The 12,332-nt window shown below is 42.0% G+C and overlaps 1 long non-coding RNA gene across 1 annotated transcript; it reads right to left on the bottom strand.

Moving 5' to 3' along the window:
* Positions 1–1,104: 1,104 nt before the first annotated feature.
* Positions 1,105–11,602, bottom strand: LOC143840738 (uncharacterized). The gene is made up of 3 exons (XR_013232363.1): positions 11,479–11,602; positions 9,636–9,741; positions 1,105–1,214 (listed from the first exon to the last, which is right to left on the bottom strand). It is a non-coding gene; the product is annotated as an uncharacterized LOC143840738 (long non-coding RNA).
* Between the last annotated feature and the right edge of the window lie 730 nt (positions 11,603–12,332).

Below are 12,332 nucleotides of genomic sequence, written 5' to 3'. Positions count from 1 at the left end.
GGTTACATCCCCAACCATCCTATATCAATCTGTAGCATATATCTCATGCAGCTTCATTGATCTGACCAAGTGTGTGTTTGATGTATTTGAGGGAGCACTTTCAGATCTGAAAACACTTGTGATTATCTAAGACAAGACCTGGAACAGAGCCAAACTGTGGCAAATCATGATTTCCCACCAACTACAGCATATATATTCTGAAGCAGAGACATCGGCATGAAATACTTCCGTATTGCTCAGTCCTTGTGAGCATAGAGTAACCATCAGTCTGTCTTTTAGAATAACAACCAACGACCAATCAGCAGAGACCATACTGGGGGAAAAAATACTTCTTTAGTCTGCATGCTTGTCAGCTGTTCAAAGAATGATAGGATGATGAAGCCTATCCATGTTTATCAAAGACATGTAAGAAAATTTGGTAATTGTGGGGACAGATTCAAGTAATACAGTTAGGTGGCAAATGTATGCGGATGTTCAACAATTATTTTCAGGGCAGACACTTCCAAACGATCAAATGTTTTCCTTTAGATCAAACATTTAAAAACCACACAATCCCTGTGGCCTCAGACTCTCATCTCCCATTTAGCAACTCTCCAGGAAACATCAGCCAGTCACCAATGCAATATAAGAAGACAGAGATAAGTAAGCAATGCAGTATCAGAAGACAGTATAAGAAGGCAGAGTATAATAAGGTTAGGAGGGGAAAAAAGCTTCCTAAATAAACAACATTCCAACAGATACAACTGCATTGTGAGGCACCAGGCTGCTTAAAAGAATAAAATAGTTGTGTTAAAAAAATAAACAGACCTTGTGTAAAAAAGATAAGAAGAGAGATATTCCTAACCGTCTAACGGTTGTCTGCAGTCATTCTTCTGTTCTGTTCTGGAGGCAAGCAGAAAGGAAGTGTGCTTAAAGAAGCAGGAAGTCTCCAGTTGAGCCAATCAGGATGCTGGAGGAGATTATTTGAAAAACATCAGGAAGTTCCCAGTCAAATTATGCTAAAATCACATCTCAATACCCCCTTGCAGGACACTCTCTGTTCAATCATGCACCCTGCAGATCATGCATGTTCCAACCATTCCAGCTTGTGATTCAGTGTAGTTGAATGGATCCCTCGCAAGACTTTGCAAAGTGGATTCATGTGTTTCCCCTCTTTCTTCAGCATTATGATCAGTTCCACGGGGAAAAGAGAATAGGCACTGCAGCTGAGGCCACTGTGGAAATACAAGAGAATGCGCAATGAAGTGGGCTTTGCAATGAGCGCAAAGGTTGGTTGGTGCAGCTCTTCAAGCTTAGAAAGGTTTCCCTTTTTGAACGGAGAGTATGCTGTGCACCCGAGAGCGCTCGGGATCATGAGAAACACTGGTCTGCATGTGCACGGCACAATACACCTATCTGAATTGGTGCTCTGATGTGTCTTGAACTAAGCAAGGAACACCTGCACGCAGGTCGGCGGGAAAACAGAAATCGGTACTAAAATAAGTTTGAAGCACCTCATGTTTTCTGTGATGCAAATGCACTTGCCCAGGCTCTCAGTTTTCAGAAGTCAGTAACATTTGTAAACAGAGGATCTGGAAGTAGGATAGAAGTTGCTGGGTTTGGGTTTTGTTTTGTTTTTTAAATAACTCTACAGTTGAGTTCTGCCAAAATTATTCAAGATGAATAGTATTCACTGTGACTGAGTAGCGTTCACTGCAAACATGAATTCTGCCACTGTATTTATGCAGGTAGGTTTACTGAATAGATTTTGCAAATGGAGCAATGTTGATTACTGACAATTTACTATTCAAGGAAAGGCTGGCGAGTCACCCAAAACTGTTTATCGCTGCCCTTCTTTTGAGCTAACACGTCCCTTAGCATTTTCTATTACCCGGATCAAACACAGGAGTAAAAGTAAGTTCTGCCACATGTAAACTGTGTACGTTGTTTCACCTAATTTCGGACGGACACACACACACAAAAAAAAACCTGCTGAGGAACAATTACCTTCACCTCCCTATGCAGATGCCAATCAAACCCAGCTCATCAGATTAGAAGTCGCTGCTCTTCATCACTACACCAAGATTCTCCCTCCCCAAACCAGCACGTGGAAGCCAGAGGCAGCTGAGGGGTGGTCAGCTGTGGTGCGGCAGGGTGCTCCTCGCCCATTCCCACAAGAGGACAGAGCCTGTCCAATTTCCCCGCCTTCAGCCATGCTCCACACCCCTTACAACCACTTATATCTGAACCACAATCACTGCATCAGGGGTAGTCAAACTGCGGCCCTCCAGATGTCCATGGACTACAATTCCCATGAGCCCCTGCCAGCATTCGCTGGCAGGGGCTCATGGGAATTGTAGTCCATGGACATCTGGAGGGCCGCAGTTTGACTACCCCTGCACTGCATTTTCAAGAAGGTGGGTGGGAGAGGGAGCAGTGTCTTGCCTCACTTAAAACTGCTGGACTCCACTCTTAGAGGCTTTGTGACCTCTTTCCTCCCTGAGAGGCCCCAAAGATGGGGACCACATTCTACTCTTAGAAGAAGAAGAGTTGGTTCTTGTATGCCTCTTTTCTCTACCCGACAGTTGCCTTCCCTTTCCTCTCCCCACAGCAGACACCCTGTGAGGTGGGTGAGGCTGAGAGAGCCCTGATATTACTGCTCGGTCAGAACAGTTTTATCAGTGCCGTGGCGAGCCCAAGGTCACCCCGCTGGCTGCATGTGGGGGAGTGCAGAATCGAACCTGGCATGCCAGATTAGAAGTCCGCATTCCTAACCACTACAACCAAACTGGCTCTTACAGGCTTCTTGCCTCCTTGTCACCTGAAGAGGCACCAGAGATGGCAGCTGCCTGCTGGAGATGAGATAATTCTGAAATGTCCCCCCTCACTCTCACCCCCCTTTTTGTAACTCCTTTCTGTTGCACAGTTATCCATGCAGCATAAGATTGCCTAGTTGTCCTGGCAGCATAAGATGTTTTCTCATCAAATATAAAGAAAGTTACAAACCATATTGTTCCTCTCTTTCACTACTACTAATTTCTGAGAAAGGGAAGGATTTGGGGTGAGGAGAGCTTTACATTACACCAAACAATGGAGTGCTGTGTTTATTTGACCATTTCATTTTGCTCTTAGATATTGGTTCTATATAGCCTGGAGGACTATTTGAACACCAGGAGGGTTTTGGCTTCATATGTGGCCATAGGAGGAATGCAACACCCTGGCCTTGCAGGATGGCTCTCCAGAAACACTGACAAGCCATTTTAACAACTGCAGCAAACATTAAACCAGTGATCATTAAACACTCTATTGGCTGAGGTTGGGAAGAACTATTTCTGTTTGAAGGGGTTTGAGGGCCACTCACCTGATGGGGAATGGGCTTCTGGAGAATGTGAGGATAACCTGGACTTGTAGCGCTTCTGGAGAAACTGGTCAGTTACTGCGAATTTGAACTCATCATGTTATTTGTATTAAATATTTGTGAGATGGAATTTTAGCTCTATTGATTAGGGAAAAAGTAGGACAGAAACAATTTTAAGTAAAATAAACAAAATAATGTAGTGTTGCGCCAGTTCAAACACAATTTCTCCAGCCTTGGTAAAAACTTCTAAAATATGCCCCCCATCTATGATCCTAGCCTATATTATATATTGTGTCATCTATTAGGAAAGTAAATCATCTCTTTTAGTTCTGAAATAACATCAATAGAAAGTATAGTAATAGGCAGGGTCCACCTTGATGCCAGTAAAGGTTTTATTTATTTGAAACATTTATTAGCTGCCTTTCTACCTTGCAGCATTCCAAGTGGCTTACCATACGACTAAAATAATTATAAGGCACATATGAGATGATAGCTCATATCCATCTTGCTTCCCCTGATGGACTCTGGAGGATTGTGGACCCCACAAATGTGAGGATTGACAATGCTCAGCCACCTATGCAGACATGGAGGCATGCACAGTGCATGAGCATACAGCCATAGTGATATTATAGCATGGGGGGGGGGGAATGGAACATGTAGATTTGCAAGTCATACTCTTAGTTAAAAGATGAATCATACAATAGAGGCATCACATGCCCCCCTACTTGATGACAACAATTAGTGAAGCATTTTGAAAAGCCTAATTGCTCCGATTCTGGAAATGTTGGGGAGCACTTAATGATGACTTTTTATATATAGTTTCGTGATATGCCAAAAATTGTAAAAGAAAATGATTAGGATGATTCTACCATTATCTCATATCTCTTTAGGCTATACAATTAGGTTATTTTTAAAGTCATTTGTTAAAACATGTTGAGAATGATCTGGTACTTAGCGTATGAACTGAGACAAGATTATCAGTAGCTGAAAGTCAAAAGTAATGTGCAGTGCTGACAACAGATGTTGGCTGGGAAAACAAGGGTGGGCGGAGCAGTCAGGACTATGAGCCAGCAACACAGATTAATTTGCAGGACATTAAATGAGCCCCAGATGTATTTAGTCCACAGGGCCTGCAAGACGGAGCTCTTCCGCCAGGTCTATGGTTGAGGCTGGGGCTGCCGGGGTACATCGACTGCTCTCCTCCGGGCTTCTTGAACATCGTTGACCTCCTTCTCCTCCACCCCCCCTTTTTTAGGAATGGGGGTAGGAAGGGGATCTTATTATTGTGCTGCCATGTTGTGACATTTTAAAGTCTTTTAATGGGTGTTTTAATGGGTTTTTTAAGACATTGTAACCCGCCGCGAGCCATTTGGGAGTGGCGGGAAATAAATCGAAATAATAATAATAATAATAATAATAATAATAATAATAATAATAATAATAATAATAATAATAATAATAGTCTAAATCATGCCATCCAAGTCATTTCCAGTCATTCTAGTTGTACTAGGTATGGCAGCCCCAGCATTTTTAATCTTCTGCTTCCATAGGACCCATTCAAATTTGGATTCCCATGTATGAGGGAAGGAGAGCTTCAGCCTTCCACACGGATTTTTGCAATCTGAAATGCTCCTTTCCAGTTGCTATTTGCCCATTTCACTAGGTGTCTGTTCCTCCGGTGTGCCAAATTGATGCTCCTCAGGACCATTTCAAATTGATCTCTAAACTTTGTTGAGACTACAAACACAACGAGAGTTCTGAGAACAGATAATGGCCACCAACACAAAATGGCTGCCACATGGCAGATTACAACATAATTTGAGGAGGTTCTAAGCCAAGCATCCTCCTACACTGTTTCTGAATAAACACTCTGCAGATGCAAAAGTGTTGTTTTGGGGGTCTCTTCTGAAGCCTGGTAAAGAAAAGTCAGTACTGGTTTTTATTTTGGGGAAGAGAGGTTTTGATTAATATGGATGCGGGCACCAAGAAAGACACTGGCCGCCATCATGGTGGAATCACTGGCTTAAGTTCTCCTTGTCCTTGTGCTGTGAACCTGATTGTAACCAGACTCCTGAAAATTAAGCTGGGAACTCAGAACATTAAAGCAAGTTTATAGTCCAGAAGCAGCGGTTAATAGCTGAACTAAAAAATAATTAATATTATTTCCCCGAATGAAAATTATTGGAATGTTTTCATACACTAAATTGCAAAAAGACCTTCCTACACTAGCCAAATGGGATCTCCCTCTCTCCCCCCCCCCTCTGTGGATGAGGTATAATTTAAATGACCCAGCCATGTGAGCAGGAGACTATCATGTGAATCCTTGGTTTCTATGGGAATGGCCCATGTGATCCACACCTGCCTATATGGTTGAGTTACTTAGACATTACTTCATCAGTTTAAGAGTTCCTTGCAGAAAAAAAAACCAACAAATGAGGGTAGAAGAAGAAGAAGAAGAGTTGGTTCTTATATGCCGCTTTTCCCTACCCGAAGGAGGCTCAAAGCGGCTTACAGTCGCCTTCCCATTCCTATGGTGCCAATGATATAAATATAAATCTGGCGTTCTGAATACATTTTGATATGCATGCGACCCAGTTTGCTGTACCTTGACATTTGATGAGAGACATTTTCCTCTAAGAATTACAACAATCAAGTTATGTTAATGGAGCTATCCCTTTGTCAACTTATTTTGACCATTCTTAGCTAAACTACAACATTTGAATATCAATCCAGACAGAAGAATACAAACATAATTGAATAATTACAACTAATACAGCCCTGGAAATAGCTGTTTGCTGACATCCTGCAATGAAAAAAATGAGGAAAGGCGCAAATTAAATGAATAAATTATTTATTATGAATTATTCACTCCGCTCTAATAACAGGCCTGTCTTGTCAGATTTCAGAATACGGCCTTGGAAAATTACCTGGACTAACTGGATTTGAGATACCTCATTGAACTCCATTTCTTCGATCAGCTTTCCCCTGTTCTTATTATCTCTACCATGCAATCTGTAGCTTTGAAATCTTTTGACAGCATTTCTTTTACATTACTGGCTTGGTACTTACTACTGCTTCTGTGTTTAAAGAAAACATTAAGTACCTTGATTAAAGCAAGAAATGAATTACTGCAGGATAAAGGGCAATCTGTTGTTGTCTTTGGCGATGAAAATGAAGAAGAATATAGTGTTCAACTTTTTAAAAAAAGCAAAGACACAGCTGTAGTAGGCACAACACTTAAACTGAACCTATAGGAAATGGTGTCACACAGGGAGGCGGCAGACTTCAAAGCAAACATGAATGATGTCAGACTTATCGGGAAGAAACTGTTCCTTTGCACGGCCCTCACAAGAATGCCTTGCGATCCTTGTTTGAAGTTAACATTAAACATCATATGGCACAGCATTGCATGTGTGCATTAGCCACTTCTAAAAGCATTACTACATGAGATGCATTGTAGGATACGGGAATAGAAAGACATTTAATCAGCTTTTCATCATAATGCAGAATGAGAGTCAGCCAGTTGCCTAGTGATAGAAACAACTACAAGTCCCATGAAGCAGCATGTGCATACATATTCATGAATTATTCCAAGCCTTTCCTTAACTTTCCTATTAACAAATACTGGCAGAAAAATCCTATGATTAGAAATACTGGCAGAAAAATCCTAGAATTACTCCAGTCTAAATCCATCGAAGAAAATTGGCTTAAACTTGAGGTGAAAAGAAAGCTCTGAGCCAATGACACCCCAGAGAGCTCTTACCAGTCGGAGTAGACAATATTGACCTTGATAGGCCAATGGTGAGTTAAGATCAGGGGAGGCTCTCCTTGGAATAGCCAGAACATCAGGCTAAATTCCCATTATATCTCCCCCCCCACTGAGGCGCAGACTGGTGGGACTCAATGAGTGTGAGGGAAGGTGGTAGGAGGGTGGTGTATATTTTCACCACCATGGGGATTCATATAATAATATATCAGGATCTTTAGTAAAGATATGAGCTGCATTGTCCCTGAACAAGCAAGGGACAAAATCTCTGATGTACCAGTGAACAACAGCTGACATTATGATCTTCTAAAGATCCTTGTTAACTTTTAGTCACCCTGTCTGCAATTTTAGAATTTATTGCCCAATCAAACATTATTTTGGATTAGTTCAGACCACCAAATTCTGATCCCTGGAATTTTCTTTGTAAAAAATTCCAGTTCTTTTTTCATTTGTAGAATCCAGGGCTGGCAGATGGTGTCAGTCAGCTCCCAAGCACTGAAAGAGGAAAGACAGAAATATATTCCTCAACATTCCTCTTTTCCCAAATTATTCCATGCTGTTAAGATACCGGAGCCCCAGTTGTGCTTCAGCTTTTGGTTTCCTTTTAAAATGTCTCCATTGGCAGTGGAAGTTTCAAAAATAGTTCATAGCTTCTCTGGGAAATGAGACAGTATTCACAGCTCTAGCCTTTGAACCTGCAAGGGTGGTCCCCCCCCCCCCACACACACACAAACACAGTCTATTGCATATATCTCGGTTCTTTGTGGAAAACATTGAAAGAAAGAAGACTTATTTACATTACTGAGGTGGAGGGACTAATCATTAAATATGCAGGTGACACCAAATTGGGAGGAGATGTTAACACCCCAGAAGATAGAGTTCAATGAGATACGAACATGCTGCGAAAGTGGTCAAATGAGAATAAAATGCAATAAAATAAGGGTAAGTTCTACATCGGGCTCACAAAAAAGAGAAGCAGGCCTAATGGATGGGAGATACACATCTGGTTAGCATGTGTATGAATAAGATCTTGGGGTACTAGTGGACTTTAAATTAAATTTTGGCAGCCAGTGTGATGTAGCAGTAAAGGTAAAGGTATTCCCTGTGCAAGCACCGAGTCATGTCTGACCCTTGGGGTGACGCCCTCCAACGTTTTCATGGCAGACTCAATACGGGGTGGTTTGCCAGTGCCTTCCCCAGTCATTACCGTTTACCCCCCAGCAAGCTGGGTACTCATTTTACCAACCTCAGAAGGATGGAAGGCTGAGTCAACCTTGAGCCAGCTGCTGGGATTGAACTCCCAACCTCATGGGCACAGCTTTCAGACTGCATGTTGGCTGCCTTACCACTCTGTGCCACAAGAGGCTCATCCGATGTAGTGGTAAAGAAGGTAAATACAGTCTGCATAAATACAGGGCTGCATAAACAAAAATATCACATCAAAATTGCAAGATGTCACAGTCCTATATACCTCATTGGTCAGACCACACCTGGAGTATTGTGTGCAGTTCTGAGGTTTCACTTCAAAAATAACGTGGACAAAATTGAGAGGGGGCAGAGGAGAGCAACAAGGATAATCTGGAGCCTGGGGATGAAGCCCTATGAGGACAGGCCAAGGGACTTGGGAATATTCAGCGTGGAGAAGAGAAGGCTGAGAGGACACATGATTGTTTTCTTTAAATACCTGAAAGGTTGTCACCTGGAAGAGGGAAGGGAACAGTTCCTGTTGGCAGCAGAGGATAGGACCTGCAGTAACGGCTTTGAACTATGCACAGGCCTATCTTGGCTAGATGCCAGAGGAAAAAATTCACAGTCTGAGTAGTTCAGCTATGGAATAGGCTGACTAAGGAAGTGATAATCTCCTTCACACTGGCAGCCTTTAAGCAGTGCCTGGACAGATATTATCATGAATGCTTTAGGCTGCTCCTGCATTGGGCAGGGAGTTGGGCTAGATGGCCTGTATGGCCCCTTCCAACTCTATGGTTCTATATTCTATTGACTGGGTTTCACGCTTGTCTTCTGTTCTTGAGTTGCTTGCTTGGAACTTTGCCTCAGGAGAGAATTAAAATACTGCTCAATGACATACATTAATTCATTTGATATTAAGTGAAAAACATTTCTGTAATCCAATTACTTTTGTTGAGACTATTGGAAAGCTTACGGGGAGTGAGCAGGACTACTGGAGTATTTGATTCATACAGAAATAGTCTTCACTTTTGAAAAGAAAAGACAAGAAAACAAAACAAAATTGTTCAGGAAGGTATGCATGCCTGATTTCATCAAAGCATAGTCATAGGCTAATGAAAAGAGTATTTGCTTCTAAAATGTCAACCAATGGAGAGAACCGTACATAATTACATGACAAGCACAGAGCACTCCTTGCAAAGCACTCCATAAGAGTTTATTGATTCCAGATGAGTCCTTGCGGCTTCAGGGCTCTACTTGTATGGTGGAAACAAGCGGTATGAGCACCAATTACTCTTGCCATTTTTCTGCACTTGGATTTTCTTAGCGCTCAAGGGGGACTCTTACCTTGAACGGGGAACATAAGTTGAAGCTGAGATCTAGGAGGTTCATCAGCTGAACTTCATTGTAGCTCCTTAGGACATATTTTGTATCCAGCGAGATTCAGAGTCAACTGTGTGTAGTGGAACCAAGAAGTGATAGATGAGAACTGAATTAGGGTGTATCACTTATTAAAACACATAGACCGTTTCCGCACGGAGGGTAAAACGCAAGTGGCTTCCCGCTTGCAAATGTGGGATGGTAAATCTCATGTTTGTATCCCTCCTCATGGGGAGATCCCTCCCGCATTTTCCCTCTGCCCCACTGCAGCTTTTTGCCTCCTGACAAGGCTGCAAGGGAAAAGAAGCCAAACTTCTTCCCCATTCCTTGGCTTGTCAATCAGCAAGCCACAAATCACAGCACAGCAGTTCTCTCATGGACTGAAACTTTCTCTCCCCTGACGGCACGGAAGGCACTTCCACATTGCTATGCACTAATGGCACAACACAGATGCATTTTAAAAATAAAAATCAACACTGCTACATTGCTATGGAGGAACGCCAGAACAATACAGCATTCTTTCCCCTTTTGGGATTCCTGTTCTTTGGGGGTTATTTCTGTTTGATTGGATTTCTGAGACACTGAACATAGTCCCTGGAGCCCAAAAAGACATTTTATGTTAATGGTTGGTTTAAAAACAAGATGCTCAGACCCTTATATGATTGGGAGAAGGCTGCCCAATCACCCTCCCTCTTTCCCAGCTCATTCCTCACCTCCAGAAAACAGAAAAGGAGCTGTGTATTGCCTGCCTAATCCCAAAAAGACCATGGACACTTTAAAGATTTTATTTTACCTTTGACAATGTACGTTTGCAGTCGCATTGCAATGCAGACTGCGCCATTAAAAAAAAATTACTCAGAGCAGGAAATGGAGAGTGGAGGGCAGGACAAAGCTGCCAAGACTATTGCACATTTTCCCCTCCATAAGCCAACGGGCCTTGTCCCTGGTTTCTCAGTGGTTACTCACCGATGGGACGCGCAATTTAGGGAATGTAAATCCAGTTTTGGCGATTTCCCTCATCACAAGTTAAAAATGCCCAAAACTCAACCCAGCTTCTCGACAGCCTTTGGGATGCAGGTGACATTGTGTGCAGGGGGCTCTAAAAGCCACCAACTTTCAAAGGCTGTCCAGGAAGAGATTCCTTGTGCGGAAATTATCTTACACTGAGCCTGAATTTGGATTTTCCTTTTCAACAATAGCTATGGAAATGGAACAAGTGACTTATGCTTCAACAATTCTGTCTGGCAAGAATTTTCTCAACAATATTGTGAACGTACTGCTGCCCATGGGGAATAATTTCGGGAGATCTTTTAAATTCCTAAACAAAACTGAGCATGGACCTATAACTCACTGACCAGTTGGACCACAAAACAATGGCAGAATGGTGGTGGCAGTACAGCATGCATGCACTAGAATGGCCAAAGGATGGAAGCCAGCCACTTCACCTGTACTGTCTTCTCAGTCTATGGTTCTTTTCTGCTACCTAGCACCTTTCCACTGAAGAGACTATGAAATGGTCCCCTGGGGTTCCTCTTGATGGGATGATGGGACAATGGTTGGCTTCTATCCCCCTAGCTTGGATTCTGGAGGAAACATGTCAAGGCTAAAAGCCTCTACAGATCAGCAGTAATGTAGACTACAGGTCTGAATGCATTTTTAAATTTCAAAAAATCAGCTTTTTAAAAAGTATTATAATATATACAACTAACATGGCTAGGTTTGTGGTGCTCAGTCACCATAGTAAATATTTTTAAAAAATCTTCTCCTTGACTTAACTATATCCAATATAACTTTCCTCCTCTTTACTCACTTCCATCCTTCAATTGCTTTACGGGTGGTTTCCGTTCACTCGCAGTTCTGTTCTTGCTACGACTTTCTAAGATGAGTTCAAAGTATCTTATTTTCGAATCTTAATCCATCACGTTCTAATTTTCTGCCAAGTAATGTAAACGGCACAAAGTAAATCCATGTTCATGGAAGAAGAAAAAGAAGAAAAATTCTAAATGAGAAGAATGGTTCAAAATGAACACATTCACATCACTTGGGATCAGAATTAGAATAGAAAGTGGCAAAGAAAAAAAACATAACACTCAGAGCCTACAATAATGACAACTAGAAATGATCTCAAAAGGGACAATTCAACAGCTTCTATTTGCAAAGATTGATCAGAAACCAGAAAATGCATTGCTATTCACATGTATAGTGTACCCAGAACAAAATATTTAGCACTTCCTTCCAAAGTAATAACCTTTTTTTAAAAAAAAAGTAACCATTGTTCTTTATGAGCTGTTATTTATTGATTAAAATACTTCTATTCCAGTGACCTGTATCCGTGTGCACTAGACAGCCTCTGCCACTACGCATATTTCTTATTCTATTAACACTCCTTGCTTATTGCCCGTGAATTTCAATAAGCTACTGTGCAAATGGAATTGTTAGCGGAAGAGGCCGTGGTCATCTAGCACACCCAGAATTCTTCCATAGGACCCAAGCTGTACACAATATAACCCAAATGACAGTCGCCCGCCCTCCCCCCCCAAAAAATATGAGTACACTGTGGAATGGCTAGGATTTTCAAAGGGGAATGCAGTTCTAAGCTACCTGCTTTACTGAACTGAATTTGTTGGCATGGAACTTCTACATGTAGGTTGGCGCCTCAATACA

This window comes from Paroedura picta, chromosome 6 (genome assembly GCF_049243985.1).
Source record: "Paroedura picta isolate Pp20150507F chromosome 6, Ppicta_v3.0, whole genome shotgun sequence".
NCBI lineage: Eukaryota > Metazoa > Chordata > Lepidosauria > Squamata > Gekkonidae > Paroedura > Paroedura picta.
Note: the sequence above shows the minus strand (reverse complement) of the source record. Positions and strands in the feature narration are given on the sequence as shown.